Raw genomic sequence first — 17,385 nt, forward strand, 5'->3', positions numbered from 1 at the left:
GTTTAAGTTTTTATTTGATGCTTTTGCATTGATATTCATTAAGGATATTGGGCTATAGATTGTTTCATTGTTGTTTCTACTGTATCTAAATATCAAGACCATGTAATTTATATCATAAAAGCAGTTTGGTAGAATCTTTTCTTTCCCTCATTTTGAGAATTTATTTAGTATCAGTTGATTGTCTTTTGACAGAATTCATTTGAAAATCTATCTTGTCCTGAAATAAAGAACATTTTATTAAGCACTATGTGTAAAACACTATGCTGAACATTAAGGATGTATGTGTATATGTAGATATAGAAATATATAAAAGCAAGACAATCTCTGTTCTCATTCACCTTCTGAACCAGTCAATATTTATTAGTGTCTCCTATGTGCCAGGCTAAAGCACTTGTTGTTTAGTTTTTTCAGTCATCGCTGTCAACTCTCTGTTACCCCATTTGAGTTTTTCTTGACAAAAGTACTAGAACAGTTTTTTATTTCCTTCTCCAGTTCTTTTTGCAGATGAGGAAACTGAGACAGATAGGAGTAAATGATTTACCTCAGGTCATATAACTAGTATGTGTCTGACGCTGAATTTGAATTCAGATCTTCCCAACTCCAGGCCTGACATTCTTACCTATTGCACAACCTAGCAGCCCCTGGTGCTGAGTCTTAGGAATACAAAAAAGAGGCAAAAGATAATTCTAGCCTTCAAGGAACTCACAAACACTAAAGGGTGAGACAGCACATAAATATATGCAAACTATATATAGAAAAAAGAGGAAGTAATGAATTGGAAGGTACTGGAATTAGGAGGAGATGGGGTCATTTCCAAAATATATAGAGAATTGACTCTAATTTATAAGAAATCCAAGCCATTCTCCAATTGATAAATGGTCAAAGGATATGAACAGACAATTTTCAGATGATGAAATTGAAACTATTACCACTCATATGAAAATATGCTCCAAATCATTATTAATCAGAGAAATGCAAATTAAGACAACTCTTAGATACCACTACATACCTGTCAGATTGGCTAGAATGACAGGGAAAGATAATGCGGAATGTTGGAGGGGATGTGGGAAAACAGTGACACTGTTACATTGTTGGTGGAATTGTGAACACATCCAGCCATTCTGGAGAGCAATTTGGAACTATGCTCAAAAAGTTATCAAACTGTGCATGCCCTTTGATCCAGCAGTGTTTCTACTGGGCTTATACCCCAAAGAGATCTTAAAAAAGGGAAAGGGACCTGTATGTGCCAAAATGTTTGTGGCAGCCCTGTTTGTAGTGGCTAGAAGCTGGAAAATGAATGGATGCCTACCAATTGGAGAATGGTTGAGTAAATTGTGGTATATGAATGTTATGGAATATTATTGTTCTATAAGAAATGACCAGCAGGATGAATACAGAAAGGCTTGAAGAGACTTACATGAACTGATGCTGAGTGAAATGAGCAGAACCAGGAGATCATTATATACCTCAACAACGATACTGTATGAGGATGTATTCTGATGGAAGTGGATTTCTTCAACAAAGAGAACATCTAACTCAGTTTCAATTGATCAAGGATGGACAGAAGCAGCTACACCCAAAGAAGAACACTGGGAAATGAATGTAAACTGTTTGCATTTTTGTTTTTCTTCCCGGGTTATTTATACCTTCTAAATCCAATTCTCCCTGAGCAACAAGAGAACTGTTCGGTTCTGTACCCATATATTGTATCTAGTATATACTGTAACCTATTTAACATGTATAGGACTGCTTGCCATCTGGAGGAGGGGGTGGAGGGAGGGAGGGGAAAAATCAGAACAGAAGTGAGTGCAAGGGACTATGTTGTAAAAAATTACCCTGGCATGCATGGGTTCTGTCAATAAAAAGTTATTTAAAAAAATAAAATGGGGGGGGGGGGTAAAAAGAGGAGATGGGGTAAGCTTCCTGTAAAAGGTGGGATTTTAATTGGAACTCAAAGGAAGCCAGGGAGGTGAGGATGGAGAGCATTCCAGGATTGAAGAATAGCCAAAGAACATTCTGGGAGCCTAAAGGTGTGGTGTCTTGTTTGTATAACTAGAAAACTAATGTCACAAAGTAAGATGTTAAAAGACTGGAAGAAGTAATAAGGGGCCAAGTTATGAAGGACTCTGAATCACAAACAGAAGACTTTGTATTTACACTTGGAGGCAATAGGAAGCCACTGGAGGTTTTTTCTCCTTGAATAACGGGGATCACATCATCAGATCCGCACTTTAGGAAAATCTGCTTTAGTAGTTGAATGGAGAATAGATTGGAGTGAGGAAGAACTTGAGTCATAATTTAGTCCTTGTAATAATTCAGGCCTGAGGTGATTGAGGGCCTGCACTCTAATGGTAGCAATGTCCAAAGAAAGAAGGGAGTGTCTATAAGAGATGTTGCAAAGTTGAAATTGATAGACCTTGGTTACAGTTTATATGTGGGGATGAAAGATAGTGAGAAATCCAGGATTAATCTTAGGTTGCAAACCTGAGGGACAGGGAGAAAGGATGATGATGTCCTCTATAGTAATAGGGAAGGTAGGCAGTATGGAAAGTTTAGGGGAAAATATAATGAATTCTGTTTTGTACATAATAAGTTTAAGATGCCTACTGTATATCCATTTCTAGATGTCTGAATGGCAGCTGGAGATGAGAGATTGTAGGTCAGCCAAGGTTGAGGCAGAAGAGGTTTATTTGAGAACCATCTACAAAGAGGTAGCCATTAATCCATGGGAGTTGATGACATCACACATGGAAGTAGCATGAGGAAGAAAAGATCAGGATCTTTTTGTCATTGGGAGAAAGATCCAGAAAAGGAGATAAAAGAAGCTTATTATATAGGTAGGGGGAAACTCAGGAGAGAGTAGTGTCTTGAAAAACTAGAGATTAGAGAATGCCAAGGAAGAGAGAGTGATCAACAATGTCAAAAGCTTTAGAGAGGCCAAAGAGAATATAGATAAAGGAAAGGCTTTTGCATTTGACAACTAAGTTCTTAAGTAACTTTAGAGAGATTGGTTTTAGTGGAATGATAAAGATTGGGAACCATATTCTAAGGGGTTAAGAAGAGAATGGAATGAGATGAGAAGTGAAGATTGTAAATGGCCTTTTTGAAAAGTTTAGTTACAAAGGGCAAAAAAAAAAAAAAATAAGACAATAATAAAGATGGAATTAAAGTTTTTTTTTTTTTTCAGAATAGAGGATATATGGGCATGTTTGTAGGTAAATGGAAGTAAGCCAGTAGAAAAAAAGAGATTGATAATAAGGAAAAGAATGGGGATGATGAAGGGGACAATGTTTTGGAGAAGACGGGATGGAATGGGATCACTTGAAAAGGTACTTATCCTTGGTAAGATTAAGACTACTTCTGGGCAGCTAGGTGGCGCAGTGGATAGAGCACCAGCCCTTAAGTCAGCAAGATCTGAGTTCAAATGTGGCTTCAGACACTTAACACTTCCTAGCTGTTGTGACCCTGGGCAAGTCACTTAACCCCAATTGCCTCAGCAAAACAAACAAACAAAAAAAACCAAAACAAAAAAACAATCATCATCTTCATCATGTGAAAGAGGGGAGGGCTAAAGGAGGAGAGAGGGGTAAAAAGTATCTGAGTGATAAGAGACAAATGGCCTCAATTTTTTTTTCCTTGTAAAATATGAGACAGTGGTCTCACCTGCTAAGAGTAGGGGAAGAGCAGCCTTGGAGAGGTTAAGGAGTATTGAAGATTTGGAAGAGCTTCTGTAGAGAGTTGATAAGAAAATCCTATTGGGTTGTCTAGCAACAGTAAAGGATTAGTTGAAGTTCAGTAACATTAGTTTGTAGAGGGTCCTGTCAGAATGGTCGAGAATTTTCTCCACTTTTGTTCAGCATAGAAGAGAAAACAACTAATGGTTGTGATGGAAGACTGAGGTTTGGTTGACCTTAATTGGTGATATGTTGGGGAGCTAGGAATTCAAGAGAGGAGGAGCCAAAATGGGGAGAGAAATGGAGAGTAGGGGAGATTGTCAGGGAGAAGTGAAGCATCAAGACAATTGGAGACTTTTGAGGTAAATGAAGAGTTCTTCAAGAAACTTATGTTCTCAATTGCAGGAAAGACACATGCAAGCTGTTTTAACTGTAAGTCCTTAGGGTACAGTGGCAAAGGAGATAATAATGCATTTTTTTAAAATAGTGGTACACACACACACACCCCCAATTACATGTCAAAACAATTTTTAGCATTCATTTTTAATAACTTTTTTAAAATAACTTTTTATTGACAGAATCCATGCCAGGGTAATTTTTTACAACATTATCCCTTGCACTCACTTCTGTTCCGATTTTTCCCACCCCCTCCCTCAGATGGCAAGCAGTTCTATACATTTAGCATTCATTTTTACAAGAATTTGAGTTCTAAATTTTTCTCTTTCTTCCTCCTCCTCCTTCCAAAAATGGTAGGCAATTTATTATAGGTTATACATGTGCTGTCATGTAAAACATTTTCATATTGGTTGTATTTGGGAAAGGAAACAGATCAAAAGAAAAAACCATCAAAAAAAGAATAAAGTAGAAAAAAGTTATGCTTCAATTTGCATTCAGAATCTATCAGTTCTTTATCTGGATGTGGATTTTCTTTTGAGTCCCTTGTGCTTGTCTTGGATCACTGTATTTTTGAAAAGAGCCAAGTCATTCACAGTTGGTCATTACACAATGTTGTTGATACTGTGTACAATGTTTTCCTGATTCTGCTCATTTCACTTTGTATCAGTTTGTACAAGTCTTTCCAGATTTTTCTGAAATCTGTCTGTTCATCATTTCTTATTGCACAATAGTATTCCATTACATTTATATACTACAACTTGTTCAACCATTCCCCAATTGATAGCATCCCCTCAATTTCCAATATTTTACCACTATGAAAAACACTGCTATAAATACTTTTTATCAAATGGATAATTTTTATTACATTAAATTTAGCACAAACAAAACTGATAGCCAAAAGTAGAATGGAAACAGAAAGCTAGGAAACAGTTTTTACAGCCAATGTTTCTGATAAAGATCTCATTTCTAAATCATATATAGAGAACATTGAGTTAAATTTATAAGAACCCAAATCATTTCCCAATTGAAAAACGGTCAAAGGATATAAACAGACAATTTTCAGGTGAAGAAATTAAAGCCATTTCTATTTGGATGAAAAAATGGTCTACATCACTATTGATTAGACAATTGCAAATTAAGACAGCTCTGAGGTGCCACCTCACACCTCTCAGATTGGCTAAGATGACCGGAATAGATAATAATAAATGTTGGAAGAGATGTGAGAAAACTGGGACATTAATGCATGGAGTTGTGAACTGATCCAACTATTTTGTAGAGCAATTTGGAACCCTGTCCAAAGGGTATATATCCTTTAATCCAGCAGTGCCACTACTGGGTTTGTATCCCAAAGATAAAATAAGAAAAAGAACCTACATGTGCAAAAATGTGTTTCTAGCAGCCCTTTTTGTGGTAGCAAAGAATTGGAAAATGAGCGGATGCTCATCAATTGGGGAATGACTGAATAAGTTGTGATATATGAAGATAATGGAATATTCTTGTTTTCTAAAAAATGATTTTAGAAAGGGCTAGAAAGATTTACATGAACTAATGCAGAGTGAAATGAGTAGAACCAAGAGAACATTGTACACAGCAATCAGTAAGGTTATGTGATGATCAACTGTGATACACTTGGCTCTTCTCAATAATTTGGTGATTCAGCACATTGCCAGTAGACTTGTTATGGAAAATGCCATCTATATCCAGAGAGAGAACTATGGAGTGGATCAAAGTGGATCAAAGGATAGTATTTTTACCTTTGTGTTTGTTTGCTTTTTCTTTCTCAAGGTTTTTTCCCCCTTTTAATCTGATTTTTTTTGCACAACATAACAAATATATAAATATGTTTTAAAGTATTGTACATGTATAACCTATAGTAGAGGCTTGCTATTATTATATAGCAATATATAATTGCTATTATTATGTGTTCCTCTTCTATCTGGAATATGCACTGCCCTAAAATGATAATCACAAATATCTTTAGCAGGTATAAATCTGTTCTCAGATGCTTAGATAGAAGACCCTAGCCAAGTCACTTAAACCCTTCCTTAGATTGTAATCTCCATTTCACAGATTTAGTAAATCTCACAAGGTTGTTGTGGGGATCAAATGAGATATTTGTATAGCATTTAGCACTGGGTCTGGTACATAGTAAGTGCTTAATAAATGCTTATTTCCTTCTTCCCTCTCCTTCTAATTGTCATTCTCAATTAGTCTTGAGATAGAAAGATCTATATCTGCTCACACAGCCATTTCTGACTATTTTACTTAGCATTCTCTATTTCTTTGTGCTGATCATTTTTCTCATATGCAATTGTCTATAATTTTTTTTTCTTTAGCTTTAAGGCCTTCAGACCCCAATGCATATTTTCTCCAAACTTACTTGTATTGTTTACATTGTGAACTGTAATATCTACTAATAAATAATTTTGTTTCTTCTGTTTATATTCCATGTTTACTTAATATCTTTGTTCCCCACTTCTCTCTACCTTTTCTTTTTCCTGACAAAAGTGACTTGTCCAGGGTCACACAAGTTATATATATCTGAATCAGGATTTGAACCCACTTCTGACTTAGAAACCAACTCTGTCTATTGTACCATGCTGCATTTCCACACATTTATATTCCATTGCATGGATATACCAAATTCAAATTTGTTTTTTCCCCCATTTTTGTTACCCCAAATAACATTGTATACAAATGCATACATATAAATATGTGAAAATATAAATATATATGTGTACTCAGACACATGCAGATATAACACTTTTTTGTCATTGACTTTCGTATATGGTCCCTTTATCTTGCTAGATTAAGGTTCATTCAGTATTCTTCCTGATTCCAAAAATTACTTAAATCAAACATGGCAGTTTCTTGTATCCCTATCCTTTTCCCCTGAGATGTAGTTGAAATAGCGCGCGCGTGTGTGTGTGTGTGTGTGTGTGTGTGTGTGTGTGTGTGTGTGTGTGAGAGAGAGAGAGAGAGAGAGAGAGAGAGAGAGAGAGAGAGAGAGAAGGGAAAGAATTGGATTTCAGTCACGTTTTACAAACCACAATCAACTGAAACTTGGTTTTAATTTTAATCCTTTGAACTTTTTCTTTCATTCTTTCTCTATCACTATTTCTTTCCTCTTTCTGTATTCCTATTTCTGATTTCCACTTATAGCAAGATTATTATCTTCATTCTCTTTAGTCTTCTATTAATTTCCTCTCCCCAGGCATGTCTGATACTGTCTCCTTTCCTCAGAGTTAAATTCTTCTATTTTCTTGTTGAACATTGCACATTCTAGTTCTGTAAGCTCATTTTTCCCTGCTACCATCTGTTATGGGTCATCTTTAATTCTCCATCCTTTGTTTAAGCTGCCTTTTTTTCCCCTGAGGCAATTGGGTTTAAGTGATCCCAGGGTCACACTGCTAGGAATTAAGTGTCCAAGGTCAAATTAGAACTCAGGTCCCTCCTAAATTCAGGGCTGGGCTCTATCCACTGCAACATCTAGCTACCTCAATTAAGCTACTTTTCACAGATTGTCTCAGGTGACTTCCCTTGCATTTATTGGGCAGATATTACTAGCTTTTTGGTTTCATTTACCCTTTCACTTCAAAATAAAACATCCTTTCTAATCATGATTTTTCTTGGAAGTTTGTGTAGATAAAGACATTATTCTACAGATGTCGCAATCTTTGTAAACAATGTTTAGGTTTACTTTTCTGGTTGTTTTAGTGGTTTGTTTACTTTTTTTTCTTTCTCATTTTTTTCTCCTTTTTGATCTAATTTTTCTTGTGCAGCATGATAAATGTAGAAATATGTTTAGAAGAATGGCACATATTTAACTTATTTGGACTACTTGATGTTTAGAGGAGGGGTGGGAGGAAAGGAGAAAGAAAAATTTGGAACAAAAGGTTTTTGCAAGGATGAATATTGAAAACTATCTGCATATATTTTTATCAGATTTTGATCTTAGGGGATCTGTGATGATTCACAATCAAAGAGCAGTACCACAAGGTTGTCTGTGTTTAAAAGATGGGCCTTTTTTAAAGGAGAGAATTGAGGTCATTAAAAGCCTTACATAGTGTCTCAACTAAAATGTGGCTCATCTCTTCTTATTCAATTTTGTGCCTATTGTCATTTTCTAATGTCTGTCTGAGATGTATACACTGACCGAGTAGCTTTATGGATTGTTCATTCAATTGCTGATTATGATCTGGACAATAAACATTCTTGAATCACTTTTTTTTTTTTCATTGTAGCCAAAGGCCAAAGTGAATTATTTTGGAGGCCTTTTTAGTGTTCTGGGGCTTTAAACTATCAGTACGTTGTTATCCCCAAACATGAACTTCAGAGGAATTTACACCATCTATAGGGAATCCCTTTTCTAGATGGATTCTTAAGCTTCATGTCCTCTATGACAGTGACAGACATTCAGAGAGTTATTGAATGTATTCTAATCTTTCAAGTAATCTTATGAAGAGAACACCATGTCAGGAGAAAGCCTTTAAGTGACATTTATATTTTCAAAATTTACATTTGAACTCATTTACATATTGCTTTAATGTCTACTACAAATGGTTTTTTCTTTTTGTTTTATTATTTTTTTTTATTATAGCTTTTTATTGACAGAACATATGCTTTTCCCTTCCTCCCCTCCACCCCCTTCCCTAGATGGCAGGCAGTCTCATACATGTTAAACATGTTAAAGTATATCTTAAATATAATATATGTGTACATATTTATACAGTTCTCTTGTTGCACAAGAAAAATTGGATTTAGAAAGGTAAAAATAAGTTGGGAAGAAAAACAAAAATGCAAGCAGTCCACATTCATTTCCCAGTGTTCTTTCTCTGGGTGTAGTTGGTTCTGTTTATCACTGATCAGTTGGAACTGAATTGGATCTTCACATTGTTGAAGATATCCACTTCCATCAGAATATATCCTCACATAGTACTATTGTTGAAGTGTATAAGGATCTCCTGGTTCTGCTCATTTCACTTAACATCAATTCATGTAAGTCTCTCCAAGCCTCTCTATATAAATCCTGCTGGTCATTTCTTACAGAATAATAATATTCCATAACATTCATATACCACAATTTACTCAGCTATTCACCAATTGATGGGCATCCATTCAATTTCCAGATTTTAGCCATTTCCAAAAAGGCTGCCACAAACATTTTGGCACATACAAATCCCTTTCCCTTCTTTAATATCTCTTTGGGATATAAGCCGAGTAGTAACACTGCTGGATCAAAGGGTATGTACAGTTTGATAACTTTTTTCAATTTCATCATCTGAAAATTGTCTGTTCATATCTTTTGACTATCAATTGGAGAATGGCTTGATTTCTTATAAATTAGAGACTTGACTCTAGACAGTCAATTATAAATATATATAAATATATATAAATTAGAGAATTGACATTAGAGAAATGAGGCCTTTATCAGAACCTTTAACTGCAAAAATGTTTTCCCAATTTATTGCTTTCCTTCTAATCTTGTTTGCATTAGTTTTGTACAAACTACTTTTTAAAAAGACTTTTATATAATTAATAATAAACATAGCAGGAACTTGTATTTGCTTTATAGTTAGCATGACTTTAAATATGTTCTTTTGTATATTGCCCTTAGTAAGAGCTTGCCTCTTTTCACATTTCATCAAGGATGTGTCCTCAATGTCTGTGTAGGTGATTTTTACAAAATTTTTGTAAAAACGTATAGTAATATAGTATCAGCCACAATCCTCTTAATAAATGAAGCTTCCAAAATAACTCTTGGACAATTCCATACTATCTATACCCCGCATAATTTCCAGGACATCCCAGAGGTGAAGCGCATAAACAGAGACACCAAGACCTCCTCAGGATTTCCCTGACCTTACCCTAAAGATCTGCTCTATCCTTAATCCTGTTTACCCTAGTCCCACTCTCACAAGACTCACCTCTTGATCATTCCTATGAAGAAGTCTTTGATCATGCTTACCCTCCCAAGATGAGCTTTAAGCAATTCCCCTCTCCTCACCCCTGATTTTGGTTTCCTGACAGCTCAAATTTTGTGCTTAAAAGAACCCACTATCCTGTTTACTCAGTTGTTTCCCTTCATGAGACCATTGAATCAGGTGCTCTTGGCCCCTCTCTTTGAGCCCAGAAGGCTGAATTCATTGCTTTAACAAGGGCCCTTATATGGGGAGAAGGATAAATACTTCCATCTCTATATTGATTCTAAATATGTTTTTCTACATCCTCCATGCTCATAGGGTTATTGGGAAAGAAAGTCTCCTCACCTCCAGTGGGTCCCTTGTTAAACACAGCCCTCAAATCACAGATCTCCTCTTCACTGTCCAGCTCTCCTCTGAGTTTTCTTGTCATGCATTATAAAGGACACCAGACTGTGTACTCTGCCGTGAACTGTGGCAACCAGCTTGCTGAACAGGCTGCTTGAAAGGCTTCCTTAGGACTTTCTTCCATCTTCTATGCTCTTCCCTTCAAATCCCCTTTCCCCTTCCCTTCCAAAGTTAGCCACTTCCCCTAAGTACACTTGCTGGAAGGATTTCATTCATCTTATACTGACTAGCTTCTATACCACTGGCCGGCTGTTTATTCCCTCAGCATCTGCAAGTGGAAACTACTTTCTCTCTCCATGACACCACTCACTTTGGCCATGAAGCCCTCTCCAACTTTGCTAAACTTCTCTTTGACAGACATCTTTTATCAAAAACCTTGAAACTTGTCTGCTGGTCCTCTGCAACTTATGCTAAGGCTTTGTCCTGCTTCCCTTTTCCAACCTATTCAAAGGTGTAGTTCTTTCCCTGGTGAGGATTAGCAATTAGACTCCACTCATACACTTCCAGTTGGCAGCTTCTGTCCCTCCTGGTTGTAGTGATACTCTTACAAATTGGTCTGAGGCCTTCCCATCCTGCTCAGAAAAAGCAGAGGAAATAATACGGGTCCTCCTCCAAGACATTATTCCCAGATTCTCAATCCCTGCAGAGTGATAGTAAACTATCTTTTACTTATACTACCATATAGGTTAATAATTACTAATATTAGTTTTATTTTGTTTAATAACTAAGGCACCATTGCATTTGGGTAATAAGACACCAAGTATTTGATATTATCCCTTCTCCCAGTATTTTGAGATTTGATTCCTTATTACTCTTAAAGTATACTATCTTCAGTATGGATCTCCTCTGTGTACTGAAATAAGACTATTCTATACTTCAACAACAATACTAGATGATGACCAGTTCTGATGGATCAGGCCATCCTCAGCAACGAGATCAACCAAATCATTTCTAATGGAGCAGTAATGAACTGAGCTAGCTATGCCCAGAAAAATAACTCTGGGAGATGACTAAAAACCATTACATTAAATTCCCAATCCCTATATTTATGCACACATGCATTTTTGATTTCCTTCACAAGCTAATTGTACAATAATTCAGAGTCTGATTCTTTTTGTACAGCAAAATAATGTTTTGGTCATGTATACTTATTGTGTATCTAAGTTATATTTTAATATATTTAACATCTACTGGTCATCCTGCCATCTAGGGGAGGGGGTGGGGGGGGTAAGAGGGTGAAAAATTGGAACAAGAGGTTTGGCAATTGTTAATGCTGTAAAGTTACCCATGTATAAATCCTGTAAATAAAAGGCTATTAAATTAAAAAAAAAAAAAAAAAAGAAAAAAAAGAAAAAGAAATAAGACTATTCTACTCTTTTTTTTTTTTTTCCTTTTTGTGCCATTTTTGCTTTGTCATGCAGCAGCACATCAGGTACTGTGACGTACAAATTGCCACATTGTCACAGAGATTAAGATTTGTTGTTTTTACATTTTTTCATTTTACTTACTATTTTTTCTTCTGTTTACAACTTTAATTCTTTTGGAAAGATCTGGCTTAAGTCATTTTCCAGGTTTTCTATAAATTGGGGTTTTTTGTGCTAATTGTTGTTGTTTTGTTTTTATAAAGGCAATACTGGAATATTCTCCACTGCAAAATTTTGCAAATTAGTTTATATTCTAAAGAAGTATTCATTATGTGATACAGGTTTTATTGGAATAAAATGATCTACTATAATGGATTTGCCCTAAACTATATATTTCTTTGGGGAGGGGGGCAAACCTGTTAGTCTCCAAATTTTTCCTTTTCTTCAAAAAGGAGTCTGAGTTTATCACTGCCTTTGGTTTTAACCTCTTCTTGTTACACTTATTTTCAATAAAGGGAAAATGTGAACTAGCAAAAATTTGAGCAACTCTTATTTGTTTATAGTCCAGAATTGTCTGAGAAAGAGAGACTTCATTTCCTTTGCCAAACAGAATTTTAACCTTAAATTTTAGATTTAGGGAAATTTTATAGAATACTCATAGGAACAGCCCATTTACTTAGTCATGATGGGCTAAATATTTGTTGCCATATTTTCCTGAGTATGATTAGCAAGTGACACTTTAAACAGCTCTTGCTCAATGGTATTTGAGGGGAAAAGTTTATTTGTAAACAATGAAGTGTTGCCATGTTGCAAAAGAAAGAATTAGCTTTAGTAATATGTTCCAGGTAATTTTCACTAAGCTTTTGAGGAAAGATAGGCATTTTCTCCCCGGTTATCTTTATCAGGAAGTGCTATGGTAGAAAAGTTGCTCATTTAAATTTAAAAAACTAATTATATAAATCTAAAGATTTTAAAATTGAGCTTTGTTGTATTATGTTTTATTTATCTTAGTCCCTACTCATTTTTTTACCTAGCATTAATCACCAACTGAGTGTTGCCTCAGATAAACTATGACCTAGGAAAGACATTATTTGAAAAAAGGCCAAGGCTTCCCACTATATCTGGGGCCATCCAGTCATCTTGATTTATATCTTGCCACTGGATCCAGATAGCTCTGGAAGAAAAAGTGAGGCTGATGAATTCACACAGCCCTCCCTCACCTAAATATTAATTCACTTGCATGTCATGGCATCTCCTTCCTGATAGTATTGGTCCTCTTTGAGAACAAGGACAAACAACAACAGTCTTTGTTTCCAGACTCTTCTATGGACAGTTCGGAAGAAATTTTGAGAAGCATAAGAATCTTGTGAGATAGGAATTTTTGTTTTTGTTTTTGTTGGCACATGTGTGGCACATCTTTGCTCTATCAACCTACAATGTCTTTGATCTCGCAAGTAGATTAATCCAGAAGAACAAGAAGTCCTTCTTCTTTTCTAGTCTGGTGAAAAAGCAATCTTTGTGGGAGGGTAGATAATTCAACTCAGTAAACATTTATTAAATACCTGCTAAGTGCCAGGTACTGTACTAGGCACTAGGGATACAAATAAAAAGAAAAATAGTTTTTGCCCTCTGGAAGACTTTAATCCCATTGGAGAAGAAAAATGTATAAAAGAAAGCTGAAAAGGAGTGTGAGAGAAGCTTTTGGAAACACTTTAGGGAGAATTTTGTTATTTGTTCCATGAAGTTGCAATCAAGCAGAGCTGCATATGAAAAATAGAGTGACACCAGCTCTGTAGTCCCGGAGAACCTGATTTTAAATCCTATCCCAAACACTTAACACTTTCTGGCTGTGTGACCCTGGGCAAAGTCACTTTTAACCCCAATTGCCTCAACAATAAGAAAGAGAGAGAGACAGAGAAGTAGAGTGAGCTGGAAAGTCCAAATAATACTCTCTATAAAGAAAAACTGAGAGAAGTTAAGTGTGTGTCCTCCCCCTTCCCATTAAGAAAGCTACCTTTAGAGGGGTAAAGGAGTTGAGTTAGCAACATAGTGATGAAATTTGGAGAGATCAGGTTATCCTAGGAAGAGCACTTTATTAAAGCTGCAGATGGTTAAAAAGAAAGGACCCTGCTTCTCCTGGCCTTTAAAGTAATTCCTTAATAGTCTGTAGAAGCTGTGGAGTTCATAAACTCTGGTTTGCATGTAGGGATAGATACATAAATTTAGCTATCTGAATAATGATGGCAATCCTGCTGCTCAGGCATCAGCAGAAGAGAACTTTATTATGTGTGTGTTTGTGTGTGTGTGAGAATGAATTCAAATTTTGCTCTAGTTTTATAGATTAGGCATATCAAATCATCAGTAATTATTTATTTAGTTTCATTGGAAATAGTTCTGAGTAGATTCGTATGAATTTAGTCATTTTTATCGAAGTTTTTGTGTGCCTATAATAGCCTTAAAAATGGGGTAGTGGTTTTGAAGTCAGAAATCCTGGATTCATGGCCTCACTTTGCTAAAAACCTCTCTAGGTTTCAGTTTTCACAACTACAAAATGGTAGAGCTAGGGTTGTACTAGATGATCTCTCCTATCTTTTAAGTTCTGTGATCCTTTTAATGTGGAGAAATGAATTGATACATACTTGGTAGATGTGCAAAAGATGTGGCACTTAAAAGGAATTTTGACATATTTAGCCTTTTTGCTTTCTTACCGTTTAATCAGCTACTTAAATCAATCAACATAGACCACGTTTCAAGGGTAATATAGGTTTTTGTGGATAAATTAATACAATTTATAATAATGTTAAAGAATTATTAACACAGTCCTGTCTCTACCTTTTAGTAGTTTTGAGATACTCATTCTCAAGCGTTTCTTTAATCATATTTGTTTTCTAGTCAGACCAATTTTGCAAACAGAGATCCATAGGATTCAGATAATGTGGGGCATATTCCAAGTCTCATATTCTATCATTAGAGCTAGTTTTACCCAATATTAGTAGAGAATAATGGCCTGATCTCCTGAAAACTACTTGCTGGGCTCATCCTGAACTTTTTCACCTCTACTCAAAATGTTGGACTTGAAAGGATCTTAGGCAGGATAACAATTCCCAATCCTGTTTTGTCTAACTATTAAGTATTTTCCAGTGGCCAAGTATTATCACAAAATTTTCAAAATGAAATTCTCTTTAAAAATAAATATATGCCATATAATGGTTGGAATGGGTAAAGAGGGAGCAGGTGCATGAATTCAGATAAACAAGGATTGAAACTCCCAAAAGGTTGGGAATAATTATCTACTGAGTCTAGTCCATCTCCCTGATTTAAGGCAGAGCTGTATTTTTTAGATATATCATGAGGATTCTCTTGTAGTCCCAGGATAGGTTCTTAATTATAATCAGCAATTTGCAATCTTGTCACAAAGTCAATCGTTAACCAAGTTTTATTTTGAATTTAAAAGCAATATTTTTCTTCACAAACCAATGCCTTGTGACAAAGAATAAAAGAAAAAAGGAGTCCTGCCTGCAAAACTAACCAACGTTGATATGTACAAAGTATATATAGTATTCTACATCCAAAATCCCTTGCCTCTGCAAATAAGGAGATAACTTTTTTCATCTCTTCTTTACAGACAAACTTTGCCATTATAATCATGCTGAATTCGTGCATTTGTCTTTTGTTGGTCTTGTTTAATTATTTACAATTACTGTATTTCTGAATTCTTTATAGTTTCTTCATGCCATATTAAATTATGCCTCTATTAAGAAAGTTACAAATCTAGTCCCTATCCCTACACTCATGGTCTTACAATTTTTTTAATCCATTCCCTAACTGATGGGGAATTTGTTCTAATTCTTTGCTACTACAAAAAGTATTGCTATGATTTTTGGGGAGAAGGTTCTTTCTTTGACCTTGTTGGAGTGTATGCATAGGCTTTCAATCTCCAAATTAAAGAGGATAGCTCTTTTAGTGGTGTCTTAGGGTAATTCCAAATTGTTAACCAGAATGGTTAGACCCATTGACAACTCTATTGATAATATATGTCTGTCTTTAACATTAACTATTCCAAATTTTTGTGCTCATCTTTGCCAATTTAAGCACTATTTTTAAAAAGTTCCCTCTGCCATCATTTCCTATCTTAAGAATGATGCTCAGATAGACTGTTGAAGTAGTATGTATTGGTTTTTTTTTTTAATTATTCTACCTTTGCTAAGATAAAATTAGCAGTGGATCCCAGATTATAGAATCAGAAGACCTGGTTTCAAATCTTAACTTTAGCTTGTGGTGGTTGTTATTGCCTTATGAAGAAGTTGCCTACTTAATTTAGTTGAGTTTGTTTTCCTCATTTGCAAAACAGATTTTTATCAATATTTATTGATTCAACAAAAATTTATCATTCACTATTTTAAAGCACTGTGCTGGATGTTGAGGATCCAGAGATAAAATTTAATCAATATTCTAGAGGGTCACAGACAGTGACTCTGAGTGAGGTAAAAGACTCTTCAGCCTAGAGGGAACCTATTAACAATGGCTTGGTTTGGCTCCCCATCTCCCCTAAAGGCTCTCTAAACTTTCCTGAGAAGTCAGGGGGCGGTGACACAGGGGCTTGTATTGTGATTGAAGCAGAGTGATACCAGGTGGCAAACTATATACAATAAATAGCAAGTTGTTTATGTGGTCCCATGTGCACAGTATATACTTTTGGCGCATGCCCAGTGTTGTTTTTGTCACATAAGGGTATGAAGGTATAAAAAGGGGAAAGTCCTTGGAATAAACGGATTCCATTTTTCTACCATCCTCGGGAGTCCTGCCTCATCACTTCTCCACTAAGACAGTATATTTTATTTTTATGTTTATTTTTTAAATAACTTTTTATTGACAGAACCCATGCCAGGGTAATTTTTTTACAACATTATCCCTTGCACTCACTTCTGTTCCGATTTTTCCCTTCCCTCCCTCCACCCTCTCCCCCAGATGGCAAGCAGTCCTATACATGTTAAATAGATTACAGTAGATCTTGGATGCAATATATGTGTGCAGACCCGAACAGTTTTCTTGTTGCTCAGGGAGAATTGGATTTAGAAGGTATAAATAACCTGGGAAGAAGAACAAAAATGCAAGCAGTTTACATTCATTTCTTATTTGGGTGTAGCTGCTTCTTGATCAATTGAAACTAAGTTAGATCTTAAGACAGTATATTTTAATCACCCCGATGTAGGAGCTCTAGAAAGCACAGTACTTTTTGTCACCCCCAACTTGAGGGCTCTGGAAAGCAGGACACAACACAATGTAATTTAAGAAGTTCTTACTTCTAATAATTAGAGAGCATATGAACACAATTTGTGCTGTTAAACTAGTGTGATCTTGAGCAAGTTTTTTTTTTTTTTTAATGAGTTTTTAATTGATGTTTCGTTTTCTTTCTTCCATCATCATAATATCCCATGTGTCTCTCCTCTCATGGAGCTATGCCAAGAGCTATGCCACATGATAAATTTCTTTTAGAAAGAAAAAAGTCAACATAATTGATCAATACATTGAAAAAAATTGAAATCATTTTCAGTAAGTAACACTTGCTGACCTCCCAATTCTCTCTCTTCTTTCTAGTCTTACTTGATCTTTAAAATTTTT

At 35.6% G+C, this 17,385-nt stretch overlaps 1 protein-coding gene across 1 annotated transcript in view; it reads left to right on the top strand.

The window, feature by feature from the left end:
* The window catches only part of TFCP2 (transcription factor CP2), a 62,136-nt gene that overhangs the window by 11,142 nt on the left and 33,609 nt on the right, over positions 1-17,385 (top strand). The window lies entirely within an intron of this gene.

This window comes from Sarcophilus harrisii, chromosome 5, assembly GCF_902635505.1.
Source record: "Sarcophilus harrisii chromosome 5, mSarHar1.11, whole genome shotgun sequence".
Classification (NCBI taxonomy): Eukaryota; Metazoa; Chordata; class Mammalia; order Dasyuromorphia; family Dasyuridae; genus Sarcophilus; species Sarcophilus harrisii.